The sequence below is a fragment of the Mirounga angustirostris genome, unplaced genomic scaffold (assembly GCF_029215605.1).
Source record: "Mirounga angustirostris isolate CCGP_5_RB_7025 unplaced genomic scaffold, mMirAng1.0.hap1 SCAF_14, whole genome shotgun sequence".
Classification (NCBI taxonomy): domain Eukaryota; kingdom Metazoa; phylum Chordata; class Mammalia; order Carnivora; family Phocidae; genus Mirounga; species Mirounga angustirostris.
The window spans coordinates 87,481,334-87,506,594 of record NW_026991722.1 but is presented as its reverse complement, the minus strand read 5'-3'; the positions used below and the strand labels follow the sequence as shown (position 1 = coordinate 87,506,594).

At 50.6% G+C, this 25,261-nt stretch overlaps 1 protein-coding gene across 1 annotated transcript in view; it reads left to right on the top strand.

Annotated features, from left to right (window-relative positions):
* The window catches only part of MN1 (MN1 proto-oncogene, transcriptional regulator), an 87,921-nt gene that overhangs the window by 4,283 nt on the left and 58,377 nt on the right, over nucleotides 1-25,261 (top strand). The window contains exons 2-3 of the mRNA XM_064578587.1: nucleotides 207-6,530; nucleotides 10,835-11,058. The gene's annotated coding sequence lies outside the window, so the exon portion shown is untranslated. The remainder of the gene's footprint in view (nucleotides 1-206; nucleotides 6,531-10,834; nucleotides 11,059-25,261) is intronic.

The following is a 25,261-nucleotide window of genomic DNA, read 5'->3' as shown; positions in this document are numbered from 1 at the left end:
TTGGCGAGGAAATATTTCTGTTTTATGACTAACTCTGCTCCTCATTTCTCTCACGTTATCTTAATGAATTAACTGGGTCCCCATCGTTCCCCCGGCCCCCCGGAGTTTATGAGCTGTACAGCGATATCTGCGATCTTAGTCAACCCCACGCAGTTGTTGTGCTGGTTCCTATTACGGTAATTGGCATAAACTTTATTCTTTTGCAGAGAGATTTTTTGGCCCGCTGAGACTGCATAACCATCTGCCATAAATTGAGACTAGTACGGCTTATTTTGGTGAATGCAAAATTGGATCCCATTCTTTACTCTGTGGCTTGATTCAACTTCCAGATGGTTAATCCACATGAAGTAATAGGAATGCACCACAGCTCTGCTTAGCTGAAGATGGAGACGTAATATTTATTTGCTGATGTGGAGGCCTCCGAACGCTGCCCTGTCGGGATGTCAGTATATAACACAGCAGCACAAAAATGTCAGCCTGTTTCATGGGAGTGGCAGCCTTCCTCCGAGTTGCCACGGGGGACCCCCGGATGTCTTTTTTTTTTTTTTTTTGGTCTGCCCTTGACCTAATCTCAAGAGGTTTTGTTCTCTCCTGGGCTGTTTCTTATCAGCTACGTCTGCCCGTGTAGCCGGCTTCGCATCTGCTTTGACTTTAGTGCCTGTGACATTTTCATTAATATTTCTTCAAGGTTGAGCCTTTCCTTCAAATATCTTGCAGCTCACAGAAGCCGTAGCTCAGCTGTGCCCAGCTAGGGGCCGCTGGGAAATTTGGCTCAGCAGTATCAACAAGCTCAGTCATCTCCGCCCAGTTGGGCTAATCAATCCATTTTCATTTTTGCTTCTCCCCACTCTAGCCTGCCACGCTGGGAATGCTCTGAAGGAGATCTAGGTCAGCAGATTCGGGGTGCTTTGACCCCACTGGCACTTTTACTCCCAGGGGTCTTGACTGCCCCCGCTGCCTGGATCACCCCCCCCCTCCCCGCCGCCCCTGCCAGCCAAACTTGCCCTTGTAAACTCCCCACCTACTCTACCTCTGGACTTCAGAGGTGGGCCACGTTACCCCACCTATCCCAGGGAGGACTGGGGCTCAGGGCTTCCTGTCAGCTCCCACGAGACCCTGTGCAACACCTGCGTTTGAATCACTTGGGGAGTGTTTTAAAAATGCATACTCCTGGGTCATGGGAGACCAACCATCCCAGTTTGCTCAGAACTGTCCTGGTTTTAGAACTGGAGTCCTGTGTCCCAGAGAACCCCTAAGGTCTGGGCAAAAGGGGACAGTTGGTCACCCTACTTGGCTCTACTCCAGACCTGCAGAAGGAGAACCCCTGAGGGCTCAGGCCTAGGGTTCTGCATTTTGATCAGTTTCCAGCAGAGACGCTGGCGCACAATTGAACTTGGGAACCGTAGCTGGAAGCCTCAAGTGCCCACAGAGCCCATGCTCTCTCCCTCGTGTGCCCAGCAGAGATTGGATGTATAGGACATTTTGCATGAATTTAGCACCAAACGCCATCATCGTTTACTTCTGTAGAGTGTTTGCTTCCCCGCCGACAGTGAGACCCTCCAGAGAAGAAAGAGGCTCTGCCCCGTTCACTTTTGAATTCTTAGTTCCCAGCTCTGTGCCTGGCCCGCAATCGACACTCCAAACAGACTGGAGGAATAATTAGATACAAGCAAATATTCATGGTAGGGAAAGTGACCCAGACCTGTTTCCCACATACTTTTCCAACGTTCTGGGGTGGACTCGATTAGAAATTAGATCAAGGAAATTCTAGTTAGGGCAGGAATTAGATCTAGGATATTTTTTAAAGGAAGAAAAACCTTGGAAGTCCCAAGATGGAACAAATAAGAAATTAGATCTAAGAAATTCTAAAATGGAATGGACAGGAACTGCGAATGTTCTACGATGGAATCGTTCTTTCTTCCTTGATCGTCCCGGGAGCTTCTGCAGGCAGAAAGTACAAGAGGCCAGATGCCTTGTACCTGATTATCACAGCTCAACATCCCTTAGTGCCTTCAAATGTTGGAAGTCTGCAGCTCCCCAAATAATCATAGCTGTGCATGAAGACGGACTCAAGTATGAGTTCTCCAGGCTGGGTAGGGGGGGACCAGGAAGCCCAGAAAACAAGCTGGGCCAAGGGTAAAGGAGTGGGAGCCAGTGTCTGGCCCCGGCAGGATCTCAGCACCAGGATCCTTCGCTTCTCAACTGGCAGAGCTCAGCCAGGTGATACTCCTGTCACCTGAGTGCAACCCCCAGCTTTATTCTAAGTGATCAGATCTCGCCACCTCATCTGTATGATGAGGATGGAAAGACTCTCCTCTGGATTGTGGTGCAAACATAAAGGATTATTTGCATGGGTTTGCATTGCATGTCTGTGAAAACACTGCCCTTGGCTCAGGGTCCTGGTCTCACACCCTGCTCGCGATCATCAGGTTGGCAAGAGGGAGCAGATGCAAGGAATAGAGTCTGCGACTGCAAAAAGAGCTGGGTGCTCCTTAAGGGATCGAACCCACAGGATTTAGTGGCCATCAGCACGCTTGCTCGAAGGCATCATCTAAGGCCCCAGTGATAGGCTGTGGAAGGAAGCAGGAGACCTGGCTCAACACCCCCACTCCCTGACTGGGTCAAGTGCGCCTCTTACTCCCTACTTGAGATCGTGTAGGCTCCACCTTCAGAATAGGTCCAGAATCCGATCGTCCCTTCTGACTGTGTCCACCACAACAATCCTGACCCTGTCTAGCCACCATCCTTTCTTCCTGGGTGGTGAATCAAAACCTTCCTAACTGGCCCCTTCCCCTCCCACAGAGGAGCCAGAGGGTTTCACGTAAGTATCAGACAGGTCACATCCCTCCTCCTCTCAAAGCCCTGCCATGTAACTCAGATTACAGGTCTCCTTTACTGGGACCCCCACTCTGTCCCCTCCCCCTCTTAGGCCTCCTCTCCCTCACTCCCCTCCAGCCACGCTGGCCTCCTTCTGGCTGCTTCTCCAACACTCTCCAACACTCCAGGCAACTCGCCTCAGGGACTTTGCACCGGCTGTTCCTGAAGTCCAGAACATGCTTCCACCAGAGCCCCTCACAGCTCCCTCCCTTGCCTCACCTGGATGCTCCAGTGTTCCCTCTTCAAGGGGGTCTTCCCAGACCACCTCACATAAAACCAGGCCCTCCGCCTATCTGTCAGAGTTCCTTATCCTTCACAGCACTTATCGCTACTGCACGGTGCACGCATGCACATGCGTGTGTACTGCTGGTCTCTCCCAGTTGGACTGGAAGTTCCAAGAGAGTCAATTTTTCCCTGTCCTCCGTTCCCAGAGCCAGGTGTGGTCTGCACTGGGTGCTCAGGAAGCATGTGCAAGTGAGCCACTCTGACGTTTCTCCCATGTTAGACCAGGCTGGCGACTCTCGGAGAACCACACGGTAGTTGCAAAGATCACAATATAACCGAACAGGGCTGTCCAAACGTAATGATGGCCATTAGCGTCTCTCTACCCCAGAGCGGCGATTCTGGAGCATTCTGTGTAATTGGAGCACAATTAAGCATATGGCAGTGTTTCCACCAGGCCGTACATCTGATTCTGAGCTTCCTCAACGTGGGCTCTGGTTTCTTTCTTTTTTTCCCTGTAACAACAAACCTGGATCCACCATCGGGCAGGCCCCGTGGTCTGGATCACAAGGGAATACTGGGGAATGAGATTCATACTAACAGGATTTAATCCTGAGACATTGGGCTATATATCCAGTGGCGATTTCCTGGATTTTGCAGCCAACATAAATAACAGCCAGAGGATTCCCGCTGTGTGCCGTGAGATGCGTCCTGCTAAGCCGGGGCAGGAAGCTGCCCAGCCTGGGCTGTTATTGATGGACCAGGCAGGGCCTCCCGATGGAATCAGTGGAGGTGCACACGTCCCCTCCCCCCCAGTGCCAGACCCCTCACTGGCCTTGCTCATTCTTCCAGGAGTGCCAGGCACTGTGTAAAGCATTCTCGGGATGGGAGGAGTTTAGAGACCGACGGCAGAGATGAGAATTAGGAAATACATTGGCACCCCATTCAGCCACGCAGTGAAATCCCTCTCCTGTACATACGAGTCTACAGGTCCTGTCTTTCCAACTGGGCTGTGAACTTCCGGAGGGTGAGGTCTGCATTTCAGGTGTCCAGGTCCTGGGAAGTTGGAAGTCATCTGTGGTACCTCATTTTTATAGAAGAGATAACTAAAGAAGGAAAATGTAGGGCAGGGTTAGAAATAACTTGCATCTCCATCCATGGGGAAGTGGACAGATAACATACGGGATGGTCATGCCCTGGAATATTATATAGTAGTTGGAAGGAGGAAGGATGAATCTCGAAAATTAATACTGATGGGGAAAAGAAAATTGCAAATAAGCCACAGAAGATGGTATCTCTTACGTTCTTTTAAAAACCACCTACCCACCCATTGTTATTTGTTGTTCTTGGATACATAAATATGTACATAAAGGGGTGGCAGGTGTCCTGGAACGATGAAGCTACATTAAAAACATGGTGGCCCATGTCCATGGTAGCAGGGAGGGGAACACACTGGTGGGGAAAGTCTGGCCAGACTGATGATAATATCAAGCTCTCCTGGATGAGTGTCCTTTAGGGAATCTGTTAATTCCCATGCACCTGCCAGTCAAAAATAAGTCAGTCGAGTCCTACATTGGGTATAGAGATTACTTAAAAAATATATCGCCAAATAAGTAAGTCAGACTTTCAGTGTCTCCCAGCCTATGGTGGTATAGTCTAGGCCTGGGTCCCCTGAGCCTCAATCTGCCTCTTTTGTGGGTTTTCATTAACTACCTGCTCAATTCATACAACTTCTGCATTCATAAAACCGATATACTAGAAGAGCTTGCTTGGCCAAAAAAAAAATATTCTTTACTGAGTCCTGCAGATAAAAATCTACCTCCTAGTGCATCCTCCCCTCTCCCCGTAACAGTCTGTTGCTCCCTTGATTTGCATGGAACACTGCAGCGTCTGCTTATTCTTGCTGTTCTATCTGTTGCTTTGGCTCTTCTGTCTGCTTGTTGTTGCCCCAGGAGTTTGATCAGTTATAGCACCCCAAGCCTTGGAGGTCTTTTCTCTTCCCCGACTCAAGTTTTTCCTCGGTTCTTGTTTTTTTTTTTTTTTCTTCTCTTTATTCAAACCACGTGTCTTGAATAGCTTCTCTGTGCCATTAGCTCTACTGGGTGGGATCCAAACATCAATACAAGATCGTTCCTCCCTTCAAGGGGGATTCAAATGTAATATCCCCCCTTTCTTAGGCAGGTCAACAAGCGTCAGGCAAGGCCAGGGGTGGAGAAACAGAGATGCCCACAGGGAGCGGTCCTCTGTTCCAAGCAGGAACTCTCATAAAGGCCACTGACACTCAGGCATGTATGCAGAGGAGGGTGGGCAGAGGGGAGAGGGAAGTGGAAACTGGGTTTATAAGAAGGCTGGAAGGGCCTGGAAGTCTACATTCCATTTCAGAGGCAGCGGATATCTCCTCCTGTCTGCAGCACTCAAGGACTAGTAATGTGAGTTTGGGGGAAGGAGGGCCCCAGCTGGGAGTCCACACAGGTTGAGACAATTAGGACGATAATTTGGGTTGAGTCATCTTGGCAGAGGCCAGGAGGAAAGTGTTGGGTGGGTGGGGTCCCCAATCAGCATAATTGCTCCAGACTTCTGCTTCTCCTTGACACAGCAATAAAATAAGTTAATCCACGGCTTGAAAAGGGTTGAGTCTGCTCATGCAACGTGGCATTAACAGCAAAATCTGCCCGAACCTGACACCAGGGTGACCTGGCAAGGACCCAGTCCTGGGGCAGGAGCAGAGAACATGGCGGGCGGTGGGGGGTGGGGGAATAGGCATATTATATCCCTGCCCGGAGCCTCAATGCCCCAATCAGGAAAACAGGAATAATGTCATGTTCTGTCAATTCTAAGAAATCCTTCCCTCCCCACCCTGCATTTTAATAGCTCTAAAATTGGGATGTGGTTTACAACTGATAATGTCCTAGATTTGGTGAAATACGGTGCTAAGAAGAAAAAACTAGGAGAATCATTACAGTTTATGGCATGCTTACTCCGTGCCAGGCACTGTTTCCGGGAACTTTACGGTTTAATCCTCTCAACGACCCTATGAAACGAATACTGATTTCATGCCCATTTTATGGATGGAAAAACTGAGGTTTCAAGGAGATTCATATGCCCTAGTGTCCAAAGCCCGTGAATAACAGATGCAAAGTCCTGTGAAGTGGCCTTTTGATGCTCCCACGTGCACATGTCATTTGGAATGATAGCATATTTATATTTGCAGCCTGATTGCATAGTAGGTGCTTGATTGTTTCTACCATTCCAAGCTGCCCTCTGTTCGGACCATAGCACTGCCAGCCATGTGGAGGTCCAAAAAATGGTTGCTGCCTGCCAGACCAGATGGGTGAACAAACTTCCTGTAATCGATGTCCTGCAACATGTCATGGCCTGGCCCACCCCGGAGGTCACGTGCACACAGTGCAGTAGCTCTGCTCTCCAGCCAGGTGAGTGAGCAGGCTGGCTGCAAACGCCCCCAGCCCCACCCCAGGAGCAGCCTTAGAGCAGGATGGGCGTTGGGGGATACATACCCCAGCTCCCTCGTCTCTCGGCTGGGTCCCCCCAAGTGTAATCTGCACAGCCTCCCCACCAAAAACGAGGAATGACACGTGAATCCCTCACTTGCTGCCATGGGCAGGGGTGGGGCTGACTTCGGGGTGAGGCCTGTGCTGGCCCCGATGGACACTTAGAAGCTGCTGCAGCTCTGAGACTGTGGAAACCACCCTGGGCTCGGAGCCAAGCTCACCGGGGTTCGGATCCCGGCTTTGACCTGGGACAGGTCACATGCCCTGTCTGAGCCTCACTGTTCTCATCTGTGCAGTGGGGGTAATAAAGGTCTCTCTGTGTCACAGGTTGCTGAAAGGTTGCACCGAAATAATGTGTTTAAAGTAGCTCACATGGAGCCACTGCAGGGGCTGGGTCTGCCGGTGGAGTCGAATCCTGGCTTTGGGGACTTCCAACATCTGAGTTTCCATTTCCTTTTATTTGAAAAACAGAGCGGGGGGGATACCCTCACCACGGAGGTATTATAACGATTAAGAGAGATCATATATAAGAAGCTGTGTGGGTCCATGTGTAGTGGCCACACAGCAAATGTTAGCTGGAACCATTGGTGTTAGGAGCCATTCAAATTTATTTTATTCCCCGGACACTTCCTATGCTCCTGTCACACTGATCTTTTTGGGTCCTACCACAGTGCCTTTGCACATGCTGTTTCTACTGCCTGGAGTACTACTCTCTCCTTTCTTTGCTTTGTTACCTCCCCGGAACTTTAGCTCTTAGCTTGTATGGCATTCCCTCAGGGAAGCCCTCTGTGGCCCCACATTCTCTTGGCATCGTGTACCATGCTTTTTACCTGCACTGGTGACACTCTAGAGCTCTCCACTGAACCTGGGGCCTGGGGATGCACTGTGGTTATGAGGCCGTTGCACACCTCAAAGTCATCATTGCTGGGTCAGATTTAATTGTGTGCTAAGGAGCAGATGGCCACCCCGGGCCATCTGACACATCACTCATGTTGGCTCGCCTGGCAGTGCGGCCCCAGTGGGCACGGGGGACCTTTGTTCTCGAGACTCACGCACGAGTCAGGCTGTGGCAGTGCGGATATGTTCCAGGCCATTCCTGTCGCGGAGGCTCCTCTGGCCAATGTCGCTCCTGGTCTGCAGTGGGAGACTTGCGACCAAGTCTTGGGGGAGGGGTACAGGGTGGGGGGACAGTGAGGGCGCAGGAATGGTCGGCAGGGGGAAGAGAAGGCCCCGGAGGCAAGAGTTTTGTCTTCAGCTCTCATGAGGGCGGTAGAAGGTGCTGGCGTAGGCCAGGGAGGGCACCCAGGTCCCCGCAGGGGCTCACGGTCCCCCCTCAGAGTCAGCTGCCCAGACTGTCCCAGCAGGACTGTATGCAAATGGCTGCCCTCCCTGGCCTCGATGTCCTCATCTCTAAAATGGGAATAATAGTACTGGTGGGATGAAGGGATGTAACCGTAAAGAAACTCTAAAAACGAGCTGAGGTGCTGCCACCCTGACCCCACAGCGATGTTCTTCCTGCGCTCTGCTCCTGTCCCTCCCCTTCTTGTCCTGTGTGTGCACACTTAGCTTACGTGGCCACAGGCACAGTGCACGTTCTGCTATTCCTTTTTTTTTTTTTTTTTTAAGATTTTATTTATTTATTTGAGGCAGAGAGAATGAGAGAGAAAGAGCACAAGAGGGGGGAGCGGGAGAGGGAGAAGCAGACTCCCTGCCGAGCAGGGAGCCCGATGCGGGACTCGATCCAGGGACTCCAGGATCATGACCTGAGCCGAAGGCAGTCGCTTCACCGACTGAGCCACCCAGGCGCCCATGTTCTGCTATTCCTAACCTTCTGTCCCGTCCCACTTCCCGTGTGTCTATGTGCTTCCCCTGGTTCGCGGTTTTCGTGGGTGCTAGATAGTCTGTGCAGTGGTGTCTCCGGAGTAACTAAAGCGTGCACACACATGCTCACACACATACACACTTGCATGCTCACACGCACACCTACACTCACCCACACACAAATACACACACATATACACACACTTACACTCACACACATATACACACATACACACGTGCACACTCACACACACGCACACCTGCACTCACCCACACACATTCACACACATACACACACGCTTACACTCACACACACATACACACATACACACTTGCACACTCACACACGCACACCTACACCCACCCACACACATTCACACACACACATATACACACGCTTACACTCACACATACATACACACTTGCACGCTCACACACACACGCACACCTGCACTCACCCACACACATTCACACACACATACACACGCTTACACTCACACATACATACACACACTTGCACGCTCACACACACACCTGCACTCACCCACACATTCACACAGACATACACACACATACACACGCTTACACTCACACATATACACACACACACACTTGCACACTCACACACACGCACACCTGCACTCACCCACACACATACACACACTTACACTCACACATACATACACACACTTGCACGCTCACACACACACCTGCACTCACCCACACATATACACACGCTTACACTCACACACATATACACACATACACACTTGCACACTCACACACACGCACACCTGCACTCACCCACACACATTCACACATATATACACACATATACACACGCTTACACTCACACACACACACACTTGCACGCTCACACACACCTGCACTCACCCACACACATGCACACACACATACACACATATATACACACATATGCATACACAACTGTACACAGGCACACACATACATATACACACACATATACACACTCACATACACACACACACAGTCTTTGCCACCTGTGAGGTGTTCCCACTGTTCCTAGATTCCCACCACGACAACACTAGAACGAACATCGTCACATGGATAATTTGTTTTTGCCACTTTTGAATTCTCTCCTGAGAATAAAATCCGAAGTGGGAGATCTCTGAATCTTGTTCTGTCATTTTGCCGTCTTGAGGGGGTTGAGGATGGCATTCCTCGCTGGGCTGTTCAACAAAGGGACAGACTGGCTTGGGCGGCAATGAGCCTCCCGTGCCTGGAGGTGTGCAAGACCACGGGGGCAGCCATCCGTTAATCTGACAACCATTCACTGGGCCTCACAGTGAGCACACAGGCGACACGGCCCCTGGCTTCCTGGAGCTCGCAGCCCAGGGGGCAATGGCTCACGGTGAGTGCCATGCTGTGCTGTGAGGGGACACTCGGGGCCATTTGCTGCCCTGCTTACACCACGAGGACCCCACTCCAGTCCAGCGGTCACGGCTCTGCGAGTCAGTACGCACCGGGCCTGGGCACTGAGTCCCTGGGGCCTCACCTGAGCTCCAGCAACCTGCAGCTCTCCCTTCATGTCCCCCACACGAAGTAATGTGTTCTGGGGGCTTCCAGGCCCTGTTCAGTCCTGACTCTAGACCAGAAGTTGCTTGAGGCTTCCCCTCTCTTAGTTAGTGGATATTGAGATGATGCCTGCAGGAAAGCAGCTTCTAGAGAGACTCACTTCTTATATTTTTGAGACTCCATGGGTGGCTTCTCTGGGTTGTTACCAGGGAGTGTGCATAGCTCCCACCTGCAGGGTATTGTGAGCTGTTGGCCATTGCGGTTGTCTGAAGGAAGTCTGGAGACCTGACTCCCTTTGGGTTACTGTGTGACCTCCTGCCAGTCACTTTACCTCTCTGTTTCCACTTCAGGGAAGTGGGGATGGTAATCCAGTGGAATCCAGTTCCAGCCCAAGGCTGGGCTACTTTGCTCCTTCCCCTTCATGGTCCATGATCAAGGTTTCTAGAAATAGAATCCGGATTTTCCTTTGGGGACCTGTTCCCCTACCATCTCAGACCGTGGCTTTGGAGTGGGGTTGATCCCACTCCCTAACTCCAAGTGTGGGTCTTGATGTAGACCTGGCCAGTGAGATACCACTGTGATTGGCTGAGAAATGGGTCTATCCCAGCCAGCAAGTGGCAGCACTAACACTTAGGCTGAAAGTACTGTGTGACAGGCATTCTCTTCCTGGTGGGGTTGATAAGCCACAGAGCCAAACCTTGAGCTTCTGGGGGCAATCCTATCATCAAAGATAGAGGATCTATCTGGAAAGATGCCAGAACAGAGCCAAGACATGGAGAGAGACTGGTTTCTTTTTTTTCTTTTTCTTTTTTTTTTTTTTTTAAAGATTTTATTTATTCATTTGACAGAGAGAGAGACAGCGAGAGAGAGAACATAGGCAGGGAGAGTGGGAGAGGGAGAAGCAAGCTTCCCACTGAGCAGACAGCCCGACGTGGGGCTCGATCCCAGGACCCCGGGATCATGACCTGAGCCGAAGGCAGACGCTTAACGACTGAGCCACCCAGGCGCCCCGAGAGACTGGTTTCTTAATTGAGCACCTGGATACAGCCATGCCTGAAGCTAATGCAATTATGTAAGTCAATGCATTTCCAAGCCAGTTTGAGCCTGACTTCTTTCGTTTTCTTCCTAACTGTTCTGTTGACTCCAGTCACAGCCCCTTCCAGCATAACTACTGACTAGGAGCTGGACTCATCTTCCCAAAGTACAAATTTGACCCTGTAACTACTGTTTAAATCCTCCCATGGCTCCCCAGTGCCTTCAAGATAAAATCCAAATTCCTTAGCCTGGTGTTCAAGCCCCCCAGACCTGGGTCTGTCAACAGCAGCTTCCTTTCCTTCTCTGTCCCTCAAGGGCATTATATTCAGGTACACACTCATCAGTCCCCACAACTTTATGCCCTGCCTCACGCTCTTCCCTCAGCTTCAGTGCTTGTCTCCATTGAACTTCCATTCTGTGTTTAGTTCTCCAAGGCCGTTCCCAGTGGAGCTGGGTAGAGTTTTGCACACTGAAATTATTTGCACATAGAATCAGTAGGAGGGTATGTTATAAAACGCAGATCCCTCATCCACTGAGTTGGATTCTCTAGGGATGGGGCCCAGGGATCTCTGATTTTAATAAAAGCCTGTGAGGATCTTCCACTCTCCTGCTGTTTGACTTCCCCCACTGAGTCTCAGTTGCCTGCTCTGTCAAATGGGCATAATATCCCTGAAAAGATGATTTATGTATATAAAGCCTTAGCATGACAAGGGGCACTTAGAAGAACGGCTGTGATAGTCATCATTGTTACTCTGTCTTGTAGGGTGACCAGCTCTCCCCGTCCCCCGGGGACTGAGGGGTTTCCTTGAATGTGAGCCTTTCAGTTTTAATGCTGGGAAGGTCTCAGGCAAGTCAGGATGAATTGGGTACTCTACATCTCTTGCTCCCACCCACCCCCGGATCAAAGGCCTTGCTTACTGGCTCCCTGGGCCAGTAGGAATCACTAAATCGGGGGCCCCAACAGAAGGGCTGTAAACTCAGCAAACAAAAGCAAAAACCATTTTTGAAAATATTAAGAAATGGCGTTTTCCTTCCAGGAGTCATGTGGTCTGCATGTTGCCCTTCATCCCACTGAAGGGGTCACATTATGACCCCCACCCTACATTCCCTGGCCTCTCAGCCTCACTCACATGCATGGCGGGACACAGGAAACCACGTTGGCCGAGCTCTGGCCCAAGTTTTCTGAGTTCTTGACGCTCCAAACTCTACCTCTAAATATTCCCTCCATTGGAGTCTTGAGAATTTTTTTTTCTTCCCCTGCACTGAGTTCCTGGATTTATTTTGAGCCAAACAGCTCCTCACCCAAACTCCTCTGCCTCCTTTTAAAACCCAAGGCCACGTCCAACCTCGTGGGCCCAAACCACGCTTACATAACCTGCAGTGACACTAAGTGTTTGTGAGGCCAGCCGGAGCTCGAGCACAGGGGACATTCTGTCCTGCAAAATGATGCTGTTTGGTGTATGTGTGTGTGTGCGCGCGCGCGTGTGTGTTTTTCCCCTCCCGAAATTCAAAAACAGCTCCTTTTGCTCAAGCTGTCGAAAAGAAGAGGAGAAAAAAAACAAAAAACAAAAAACAAATGTCTGCAATAATTTCAGTGTTGGGCCCAGATCAAGAACTGCAAATGCTAAGAGAATATTTTCCAAAGTTGTGAGGCGAGTAGGAGTCGCCGAGTTACGGGAAATCGGAGGCTGACCTTGTATAATTTCCAGGGGCCCTGTCTCCTGGCTCGCGCCTCAACGGTGGTGATGAGATTTTTCTTTGATCATCATCGCTCGCACAATGATCTGGTCCCTTCCAGACCAGACCATGTGCCAGGCGCTTCTATCCCTCATCTTATTTCTTCCTCGCAAGCAGGTCCTCTTCTTATCCCATTTTGCTTAGGAGAAAAATCAAGTTCAGAGATGTTGAAGGGACTTGTTCCAGGTCAGTATATTGGTTATGGGAGAGTGGTGATTTGAATCCAGTTCTCCCTGACTCCAAAGTCCAGACTCTCACCAGCACGTGATGTGGATGTAAGCACCTACTGTATGCAGATGATATGGTTTCATCTTTCCTGTGGCTTTCTTGCTGAATATCCAGCTAACATGTAGCTTTCAAACTTCTACCCCGTCTTCTGAAAGTGGCATTTGGTGCTTCCAAGGCGAGAGTTATGTTCAGGAGGGTGACACCTGGAGCCATACTGTGCGCCTCACATAGATGAGGCTGTGATGAATGCCCCTATAACCCACTTCTTGGATGGAGAGACCTGAGGCCCAAGATCAAGCCCAAAGGGTCACTTAGCTCAGAATCTGCCTCCGTGAAACAGGCCAAAGAGAAAAAGAAACTGCTGGCCTGTTAAACACCTACGATATGCAGGATGGACCTTGTCTGGTTTAATTTTTGCAACAATGTCTGAAGCCAGGTGCTGCTCCACATACCTGCTGTAGAAATGGCAAAAGGGGGTTCAGAGGAAAAGGGATTGCCCAAGGTCACATAGCCAGGAAGCAGAGAAACCAGGATGAGACCCAGACTCACCCATTCAACTGGTGTGTCCTGAGCACCCACTCTGTGCTAGATGGGGGCCCTGGCAATATGGAGGTCAATGAGACACATTCCTGACCTTAAGAAATCTAGTTGAAGAGATGGGTCATTGACCTTACGAGATGACAGCATTGGGAGGGGGGTAGCACCTGGGCACAGGAGCGCTCAAAGGAGCCCCCTGGACAGTCAGGGAGGGCTTCCTAGAGGCAGTGATCATCTATATTGAGACCCACCAGTCTGGGAGGTCCGTCATGGCAGAGGGTGAGTTTGTCCTGGTCACCACTCCATTCCCCAGTACGGTGCGTGGGACATTTCAGACGCCCAAAATGTGGGCATGAGATCACTGAATGAATGGGAGAGGTCAGGGTCGGAGGCAGTGATCGTCACAGAAAGAACAACGGCCCCTAAAGATGTCCAAGTCCTAAGCCCTAGAACCTGTGAATATGTTTCCTTGCATGGCAAAAGGCACTCTGCAGATGTGATCAAAGTTAAGAATCTGGAGCAGGGAGATTATCCTGGTTTATCTGGGGTGGAGTCACCGTCATCATAGGAGCTCTTCGAAGTAGAGCATCTTTCCTGAGTGTTCAGAGGGACATGTGACTGTGGAAGAATGGCCGGAGAGATGCCGCGTTGCTGGCTTTTTAGAGGGAAGAGGAAAGCCCACGAACCTGGCAAGGGGGCAGCCTTGAGAAGCTGCAAGAGCCAAGGAAACAGAATCTCCCCTCCAGCCTCCAGCAAGAAACACCTTAATTCTAGCCTAGTGAGAGCCCGACCTCCAGAACTGTAAAATAACAAATGTGTGTTATTGGAAGCCATTAGGTTTGGAGTAGTTTGTGGCAATGGCATCAGGAAGCAAAGACAGCGGACGAGGCTTGCAGGCCCGGGGAACAGCGTGTGTGCAAAGGGCCAGAGGTGCGAATGGACATACTGTGCCAACAGGAGCCCTGAGGCCGGTGTGCCTGCCGCTTTCCTCGCCCTTACTTACCCAGACAGATTGCCAGCGACACGGACGGGCCCTTACCCGCAAGGCGGGCACCTGAAGGCTCCCCTGGGTGCTCCCTGTGTGCACCCATACGCACGCTCTCGAAAGCCGGCTGGGGCAGACCCATTGGCAGCTCGCACTCAGAGAATACCCCTCCTCTCTGGCCTGCCTTTGTTCTGGGGATTTTGTGAGAACAAGGTGAAATAGGGCCCTTTGGAAAAAGGAAGAAGCCTGGGCCAACCTGAGGGATGTCACCTATCTGCGTGGAGCCCAAAGTTCGGTCCCTGTTTTGCTTTCACGGTCATAATACAATTTCTTGAAACAATGGGGTCTCCTGCCTGAGCTTCCCCTGGGCCCTGTGAGGTCCTGCAGAGCCAAGAGCAATAGACCCGGAACGTGGAGGAGGACAGAGATGCGTAGAGAGGTTCCCTCACTACCCAAATGCGCCCAGCATGGGGGCAGAGCTCAGCTGGTCTCTGTGTCCTTTGATGCTCTTTCCTGTCCCCCATGCCGCCTCCTGCCTGAAAGGGGAGTGACGTAGACGTATGTTTTTATTGTGGCAAAATACATACAAACTGATCATTTGGACCATTTTAAAGTGACTGATTCAGGGGCACCTGGGGGGCTCAGTTGGTTAAGCCGCTGGCTCTAGATTTTGGCTCAGGTCATGACCTCAGGGTCCTGGGATGGAGCCCCGAATCCGGCTCCATGCTCAGCAGGGAGTCTGCTTGAGGATTCTCTCTCTTCCTCTGCCTCTGCCCCTCCCCCCGCACTCTCTCTCAAATAAATCAATACACCTTTAAAAGAAAATGAAGTGAGTGATTCAGTGGCATCGAGTACCTTTACAAAGTGGTGCAACCATCACTTCTAACTAGTTCCAGACTATTCTCACATCCAAAGGAAACCCTGTACCCATTATAACAGTCACTCTTTATGCCCCCCTTCCCCAAGCTCCTGGCCACCCCTAATCTACTTTCTGTGTCTGTAGATCTGTCTGTTCTAGACCACTTCACATAAATGGCATCGCACAATACATGGTCTTGCGACTGGCTTCTTCCACGTAAGCAGAGCGATGTCCAAGTGCATCCGTGTGTAGCGTGCGTGTGTCCTCCGTGCCTGTTTAAAGCTAATATTCCACGTTTTGTTTATCCTTCCATCTGTTGCCGGACACCGGGCTGCTTCCACTTTTTAGGCTGCCAGGAGCGTTTTGGTTGGAACCCCAGCTTTCAGTCCTTTGGGGCATTTACCAAGGAGCGGACCTGCTGGGTCCCGGGCATGACTCTGTGCTTAACTGAACTGCAGGTTTAAGTTGTGTCAGCACAGAATCTGGTGTAGCGGTGAAGGTCAATAGATGTGTGCGGACATGTCCACCTGCTCGTTAGCTGCAGGCTGGTGCACGCACGTTCTGCTTGCTGTTGGGGCTGGGGCGGCAGCGGCTGAGGCAGGCATGCCCTCCAACCACATAGACAATCTGGGAATGTGATGTGTCCCCCGAGGGAGCACTGAGCTAGGTGACATCGGGGCTCCCTCTAGGAAGTGATGTACAGGTGATCTGTGCAGGGTGAGGCAGCCATGAGCTGGGGAAGAGGGGAGGAGAGAGAATTTCAGGCAGAGGGGACAGCGCTGGAGGGACATTTCGATGTCACCCAAACTCCCATTTTATAAAGAGGGAGCGACTGAGGCCCCAGGAAGGGGAGGGACTGGCCCAAAGCTTATCATGGCTAAGGGCCAAATTAGGACCCGTGTCCACATCAGCTCCTAGCTGGTCCTAGCTTGACACAGAGGGTGCTGTCCAGTTTTAAGAGAGCAGGGGTTGTCCCCCGAATGCTCCTTGGGGAGTGTGCACGTATGTGTGGCATGCTCAGTGCAGATTTGTCACCTGTCTCACAGACTTGATCCCTGGCTCTTGCTCGGGTGAAGCGCCCTTTATTAAGCTCCCATCGCATCCCCTAACTCTGACCACCTCCTGGCCCCCGACAGATGTGGGCACAGAGTGAGCTCTCAGTACATAAACATTGAGACTGTTTTCAGCTGCTCACGATGCACAGGACCTGGTCCCATGAGAAAAGTCAGAAGCTTAGAGTGGGCCTAAGGTCTCAAGATACAGTTTGATTCTAGAAAGATCATTTGGGTGGGGGGTGGGGGTGCCTGGGTGGCTCAGTGGGTTAAGCATCCAACTCATGGTTTTGGCTCAAGTCATGATCTCAGGGTTGTGGGATCGAGCCCCGTGTGGGCTCATTTGGTGGCTAGCAGGTTCAAGGCTCTTGCTAACGCACCCAGCAAAGGGTGGGGAGTTGGTGGCAACTTTTCATTCGAACGTCCTCTTTTCCAGAGATGCCCCTTCTCTCTGAGGAGGTAAGCAGGGCATGGTTACCTCAATAAGCCAAGGCCCAGACCCAGCCAGGTCAGAGGGCTGCCACAGCCCCTGCCTAACTGTGTGACTTCAGCCGAGTCACTTCACCTCTGAATCTTGGCAGAGGGGCAGAAGAATGGTTTTGAGAAATTAAAATGAAATAAAATAAAAAGAGCAGCTGTTATTGTGGACAGGGTGTCAAGCTCCCTGAATACGTCATTTTGTTGTGTTCTCAAACACAACAGCTGTGTGAAGGTCGGGGAAACTGAGGCACGAGCGATTACACGAATTTTTTTTACTGTGGTGAAATTCACATAACAAAATTCACAATTTTAACCATTTTAAAGGGTCTCATTCCGCAGTACTTAGTACATTTCCAGTGTTGTACAACCACCACCTCCCTGTAGTTCCAAAATGTTTTTGTCACCCCAGAAGAAGACCCTGAACCCATGAGCTCTAACTCCCCATCCCCCTCTCCTCCAAGCACCAGGCAACCACTAACCTGGTTTTTGTGTCCTATTCTGGATGTTTCATAGAAACAGAATCGTCACAATATGTGATTTTTGCGTCTGCCTCGTTCCCTTGGCATGATGTTTCCAAGGATCCTCCACGTCGTAGCACAGATCAGTAGTTCACTGTTTTTTTCATTGCTGAATAATATTCCGTCATAGAAACTCACCACATTTTGCTCATGCATTCATCCGTTGATGGATATTGGGTTTTTTTCCACCTTTCTCGACTGTTAGGAATAGTGTTGCTAGGTACATTCATGGCTAAGTTTTTGTTGGAACAAACATCTGTTTTGAATTTTCTTGGGTATATACCTAGCAGTGGAATTGCTAGGTCATCTGGTAATCCTACAGCTTCACTTCTTGAGGAACGTGAATCTGCTTGGAACCTCCCCTCAGTCACACAGCCTGTGAACATCCAGGTAGAGCCGGTGTTTCTGAGTCAAGTCCAAGTTCTCCCCTCCCTCCCACCCCCGTGCCATCCTCATGCTGAGGGGCAGAGAAGGGTCTGTGTCCTTTGGGGCACTACACAGCTCTGAAGAACTGTCACGGTCATTTATTAGAAACTCAAGTGCAGGCATGGTCTGGAGCCAATGGGGTTCCTTCGGAGGAGGTGAGACCGGTCGGCCGGAGAGGTTCTGGGGGAGGTGCTCATGTGTGAACTTGAAGGAATGGGGTGTGCATGGGGTCGAGTGGCTGTCGGATGCCCTCTCGGGTGACCAGTGGGGTAGAGCTCAGAGGTGGAGATGTAGTCCACGTCTGTGACCATCAACGGGATGAAGAGGGTACACAGGAAACAACTTTAGAAGATCCAAGAGACCCAGGTCAAGGCTGCCTCTGTCACGTGGACCCACATGTCCCTACACCTCAGTTTTCCCATCTGTAGAATGGTACTACCAGTCGAAACCTCCCCAAGCGCTGAGGATTGGCAGTCACGTGCGTAGGCGGGCTGGCACCTGTTAGGGGCTCCGTGAATCACATCCAGCACTGTTGTAATGATGGCTGTTAGGATTATTTCACCCTAGGGACTTCCCAGCCCAGGTCCAAGGCCCAAGTCTGCCCCGAGCTAATCTTGTTCCTAAAAAAGCAAGGGGCAGATTCCGTTTGAACGATCACCCTCACATTTGAAACAGGCTCCTCACACCATTTCTGAACAGTCTTGCAGCGTGATCACGCCTTCATTGCTAATATCTTCAGGGATTTAAAAAACAAATTTGCAACAAAGAGGCCTTTGTCTGCTGGCCTGGGCAGGCTGGCGGGGATATTACTCGAAATCTGATCGGCAGACCCTGGCCACAAGCCGGCTGTATTGTGCTCCAGCCGCAGCACTGGGTTAAACTGGGCCTTTTGTCGGGGCGGGAGGGGCCGCCAGCCGTGTGACCCTGCAGGGCTTTCACCTTGCAGGGGCCAGCAACCCCTTCCCTGAAGTCACCCCAGGAGGGGCACGAGCTCCACCCCTGCTTTCCAGATGAGGTGTTGGCGAGGGACTTGGGCCAAGGTCACCCGACGTGCGAACAGCACAGCTGAGGTGTGGACTAGGATCTGAGCACAAGCCCTACACTCCTCTGTGGGACCAAGCATTGGGTTTTATTTATTTTTTTAAAGATTTTATTTATTCATAAGAGACAGAGAGAGAGAGAGGCAGAGGGAGAAGCAGGCTCCCCACTGAGCAGGGAGCCCGATGCGGGGCTCGATCCCAGGACCCTGGGATCATGACCTGAGCCGAAGGCAGATGCTTAACCATCTGAGCCACCCAGACGCCCCAAGCATTGGGTTTTAGGACCAATCATTCAGCAAATGTATGTTGAATAGTTACGACACATAGCTCCTGTTCCGGGCATTGGGGATGCAGTAATGAGTTAGACAAAGACAGTGGTTCATTCGTTCGTTCATTCGTTCATTCATTCATTCACTCATTCATGCAACTAATATTTATTGAGCTCCTGCTATGTGCCAGGAGCTGGAGAACCCAAGGAGGAACTGTCCAGCAGGAAATCCACTTTATAACTCATACGCCTCATCTCCTGCCGTGTCTCGTAGGCCCAGAGCTCAAGGGAGTTGCCATGGTCCTAGCTCTTTCCCTGTTGCTTTCCCAAGGCCAGCTACCACGCCTGGCACACAGTAGTTTGCTCCAAAAAGAAGCAACTTTGTGAACACACACGATTGCAGTGGCACCATCCACAATAACCCAAAGGCAGAAATAACCCAAGTGTCCATCCATGGGTGAATGGACACACAAAATGTATATGCGTGCAATGGCATATTATTCAGCCACAAAAGGAATGACGTACCGATACGTGGCTGAACCTCAGACGTGGCTGAACCTCGGAGACATTATGTGAAGTGAAAACGAGCCTGGCACGAGGGTCATAGGTCGTATGGTTCCATTTATATGAAATATCCAGAGTAGGCAAATCCAGACAGACAGAGCGCCCGGACCGGTGGTTACCAGAGGCTGGGGGAAGAAGGCATGGGGAATGTGATTTCCTTCGGAGGGGACGGGACGAGAAGGTTTGAACTTGAGAGAAATGGTGGTCGCACAATGTTGTGAATGGTTAATTTTATTTATTTATTTATTTTATTTATTTATTTTTTTAAGATTTTTATTTTTATTTTTATTTATTTGAGACAGAGAGAATGAGAGACAGAGAGCATGAGAGGGAGGAGGGTCAGAGGGAGAAGCAGACTCCCTGCCGAGCAGGGAGCCCGATGTGGGACTCGATCCCGGGACTCCAGGATCATGACCTGAGCCGAAGGCAGTCGCTCAACCAACTGAGCCACCCAGGCGCCCCGTGAATGGTTAATTTTAGATGATGTGAATTTCACCTCCATTAAAAAAAAAAAGAAGTGGCTTCTCCAGTGACTCTGTGAGGGTAGGATTTTGACAGCCCCGTTTCACAGATGAAGAAGTAGAGGCTCCCGAAGGGTGCCGGGCTTGCTGGGTACCCGGGGGCTGGCCTGTGCCCTTCTGGCAGCACAGGTCTGCCTTCCACATACCCCTGCGGTGGCCTTGGAAAGGGGTTTGGCATTGCCTTCCCCGAGTGCTAGGGTCAAGCCCTGTGTGTGGTTTCCCAAATGGCCCAAGGTCAAGGTGGGTGTGGAGTGCTGTCGGGAGCTTGTCTTTGCAATGCGGACCCCAGAGGCTCTGGGGGAGCTTGTCAAACCAGGTTGAAGGGTCTGTGGTCACTGAAACGTATTTCCGTGAAGTGGGGTGAGCAGTGCTCACCAGCTCGCCTTCACATGCTCCTCCAGCTGCCGGGAGACACCCAAATGTCTGTGCCTGGGGACTGAGGTTTCTCCTGAGGTGTGGTGGAGGCCTGGTGGCCAGGAGAGATGCAGGAGAGTGGAGCCCCTTCTCACGGTCCAAAGCCGGGCTCTCCACCTGAGTGTAGAATGAACCTCCGTGCTCTGGTCGCCTCTGGGGCAAAATTAGACTCTGCAGAACATCAAGGGCTTCTCAAGTAGTTGTCTTTGGTTGGAGGAGTTGGGCTGACATCTGTCCTTTGGGGAGGTTGAGGGAAGGGGATTCTGATTTCCTGGGTCCAAGGAATTTCACAACTGGGGGTCAGGAGAGCTGGTGCTAGCCCGGGTGGGGAGTGGTTTCTGACTTGCTGGGTGGTCTCCGGAGGTCCCCTGGACTGCATCTTCCTCACTGTGCCTTGTCTTGCAGGAGCATGAGAAGGATCCAGAAACATGAGTAGGAGCCCAGTGAGTTCTTTTTTTTTTTTTTTTTAATTTATTTATTTGACAGAGAGATAGCACAAGTAGGCAGAGCGGCAGGCAGAGGGAAAGGGAAAAGCAGGCTCTCTGCTGAGCAGGGAGCCCGATGCGGGCCTCGATCCCAGGAGCCTGGGATCACGACCTGAGCCGAAGGCAGCCGCTTAACCGACTGAGCCACCCAGGCGCCCCCTCCCCAGTGAGTTCTTTAAGCCCATGCCCTGTGCTATAGAAATATTATTCTCAGGGGCGCCTGGGTGGCCCAGTCAAATCACCCTACTCTTGGTTTCAGCTCAGGTTGTGATCTCAGGGTCGTGAGATTGAGCCCTGGGTTGGGCTCTGCGCTTGGCACTGAGTCAGCTTGAGGATTCTCTCTCCCTTTCCCTCTGCCCTTCCCACTTGTGCTCTCTCTCTCTAAAATAAATACATAAATCTTTAAAAAGAAGTATTATTCTCACCACCCAGACTCAGTCCTCATCTTTAGGCCAAATTATTGCACACATATATTTTTTTAAATTTTTAAATATTTGTCTTGCTTTCTGTGGCTATAAAGCTCTAAGGATTACAGTATTTTTTTTCTGGCTTGAGTTATCATTATAGTTATCATAGGCATACAGTTGATCGAAGTAACAGAAATAGATTATACTTTAAAAAAAAAGATTTTATTTATTTGACACAGAGAGAGATCACAAGTAGGCAGAGCGGCAGGCAGAGGGTGAGGGAGAAGCAGACTCCCCGCTGAGCAGAGACTCCGATGTGGGGCTCGATCCCAGGACCCCAGGATCATGACCTGAGCCAAAGGCGGACACTTAACCGCTGAGCCACCCAGGCCCCCTCAGATTACCCCTTTTTATAAAATTATAAAATATTTCTTATAATAATGTAAATATTATATAAAATATTTGTCATCATAATATAATTATAAAATAACTCTAGTTTATGACATAATTATTATTAACTGTTCACTGGAATGTATCCCATAATGAGGTGAATCACAATCAAACTTTTCCTCTGCTTTGAGTGAAAGATAATGTATATGTTGCTCACGCCTAATTGGTCTGCAGTTAGGTCCTTTAAAAATTTTTTGTTGTTGTTGTTAATTATTGGTTGAATCTATGAAATGTTGTGTGAGATGAACTTCAGATTGACTGTCATTGGAATGGAATGCTTTGTGATATTACCCGATAAAATATATTTTAGCACCTAATTGAGTCCCGCCTGCTGAATCTGGACAATTCTTTTTTTTTTTTTTTAAGATTTTATTTATTTATTTGACACAGTGAGAGACACAGCGAGAGAGGGAACACAAGCAGGGGGAGTGGGAGACGCAGGCTTTCCACCTTCCCACCAAGCAGGGAGCCCAATGCAGGGCTCGATCCCAGGACCCTGGGATCATGACCTAAGCTGAAGGCAGACGCTTAACTGACTGAGCCACCCAGGTGTCCCTGAATCTGGACAATTCTTATCCATGGGTTTTATCCAGTGTATCTTGGAAAAGTCCCTGGGAAACGTTCTAGTTGACTTAAAAGAACCAGAGTGTACTGAGTTGAGTAGCCTACCCCCAAAATTCAGGTCCACCCAGAACTTGCAGATGTGACCTTATTGGGAGAGAGGGTCTTTCTTATTTGCAGATGTCATCAAGTTACAATGTGGCTGCACTGGGTTAGGGTGGGCCCTCCATTCAGCATGACCCGGGTCCTTGTAAGGAAAAGGAGATTTGAATATAGAGACACACAGTAGGAGGCCACACAGGGATGGAGGCAGAGACTGGAGGGATGTGTCCACGAGCCTGGGAAGCCCAAGCATGGCTGGAGGCTACAGAAGCTGGAGAAGGCCAGGAAGGACCCCCACCCCCACCCTAGAGCCTTCGGAGGGGGTGCAGGCTTCCAAGACCTTGATTTTGGACTTCTACCCTCCAGGACTGTGAGAGAGTACATTCCCGTTGTTTGAAGTTGCCCAGTTTGCGGGGCTTTGTTGTGGGAGCCCTAGGACGCTAATACGTGGGGTCACTACCCATCTCACTTCAGCTACTTAAAGATGCGTTTTCTCCAGCTGGGAACATGACACAAGGATGAGCATTGAGAGTCTTGGGGAGGAACGGCTTAATTTAGGAGGTGGGAAGGGATGGATAGGAGGGAGGGAGGGAGGGAGGGAGGGGATGGCTTATGAAATATGACAAGTCAGATCTCAAGAGGGTCGGCTCCGTGAGGGGTGGGACCTCGTCAGTCTTACTCAGTATTGTTTCTCCAGAGCCTAGAACAGAGCGGTGCAAAGACAGGCCCACAGTAGATGCTAAATGCGCACTGATTAACTGAATGAATGAATGAATGAATGAATTTCACTGCCCCTTACTCTTCAAAGGCTTCCTCTGGTCAGAGTCTTGCCGGCCTAGCCCCTGTCACCCCCTCTGGTTTCTCTGGTCTGTCTCATTTCTTTCTTTCTTTTTTTTTTTTAAGATTTTATTTATTTATTTGACAGAGAGAGACACAGCGAGAGAGGGAACACAAGCAGGGGGAGTTGGAGAGGGAGAAGCAGGCTTCCCGCGGAGCAGGGAGCCCGATGCGGGGCTCGATCCCAGGACCCTGTGATCATGACCTTAGCCGAAGGCAGACGCTTAACGACTGAGCCACCCAGGCGCCCCTGGTCTGTCTCATTTCTTGAACTTCCTGTGGTGCTTCCTGCCTCAGGGCCTTTGTCTCTGCCATTCTGTCTGCCTGGGGCAACTTTTCTCTGTCTCCCTCTCTCTCTTACTTAGTTAGCTCCCATCTGTTCTCCCTGTGCCCCAGTTCATTCAGAGTCCATTGCTGTGTGGCCCCTATTGTCTTCTTCCCCTTCAGAGCCTTTGGGGCCCTGATCTCTTTGGAATCCTGTGCAGTTCCTGTCACTGTTGCGTTCATACGCCATCTCCCTCTGGACTGTGGCGCCCTTGAAGGCTGGGACTGCATCTGTTTTAACTCATCATCACAATCCTGGCATGCAGCACACAGTAGGTGCTCACTTAAAGTCTGTTGAAGTGTACTGTCTTTTGTAGGAGTCCTAATCTCGTCGCCTCCCCTCTATTGCCTCAGTTTTCCTTAAGTGCAGGGCCCACTACCGCCCAGTTTGCAGTGCCTGGGAAGCCACGCCATGTCTGGCTTGGGGGCAGTGGTCTCAAGGTGTAGTTAGGGCTGTACCTGGTGCTCTCAAGGGGAAGAAGCCACGGCATGGAAGGGGCCTTCCCTGCTTTTTCATTCAGACAGTGGGTGTCTTGAATGCAGATTCTGGGTTACCTGAAGCCAGGGAGGACTTACGCCTTCCTGCCTCCCCTGTAGCAACAGTGGGTCCCCCCAACCCCATGCTGCTGCCCCCATCCCTCCACTTGTCTCTCCTCTGCCTTTTCCTGCCTCCTTACCAGCCAGTGCCTCCAGGACAGACACGAACACACGCACTCACGCACACACACACGTGCGACCTTCCTTTATGCCAAGTAGAGAGGACCAGCCTTCCCAGCCAGCCCTCCAAACAGGAAACTGGGAGCTCTCTGGGGCCCTTCCCTGTTGGCTTGCTGTTCCACGGCCTGGAATGCCCTTCCCTGCTTCTCCTGCCATGCTCAGATGTCACTTCCTCCAGGAGGCCCAGCCTTATTCCCTCCCCCCTCCAGGGTCTCCTCTTTGCTCCTGCAGATCTAGAGCTTCCCTCATCCAGGCATTCAACAGACTGTTCCTGTGTTTCTCTCTCCAGCCAGGGCCAGAGCCAGGTGCACAGTAGGGCTACTGAAGTCTTTGTGGGATGAGAAAGAACTTGAGTCCTCTTAAGTCCTGGGCTCTGCAGCCATGGGACCCCCATAGGGCAATGGGAGGCAGGAAAGAGGCCAGGCTCAGAGTCAGAACTTTCTGGCCTCAGTCTTTTTGTCTGCATAATGGGTGCTGGGAAGATTTGATGAGATAAAGAACCACAAAGATAAAGATCCAGGACCCACTTGTCCTGCTCACCTTTTAATCTCCAAGGCTGCATATGGTGGTTGCTCAAACGTTTGTTGAACGAGTCGATGTTTATAAATCTCTTAGCCTTCCATATAAATTAGAGTGGTTTTTTTGTTATTATAATTAATGAGAAATGGAAGCCCAGAGAGGCAGTGACTTGCCCAAGCTCACACAGCATACTGGTGGCAGAGCTGGGA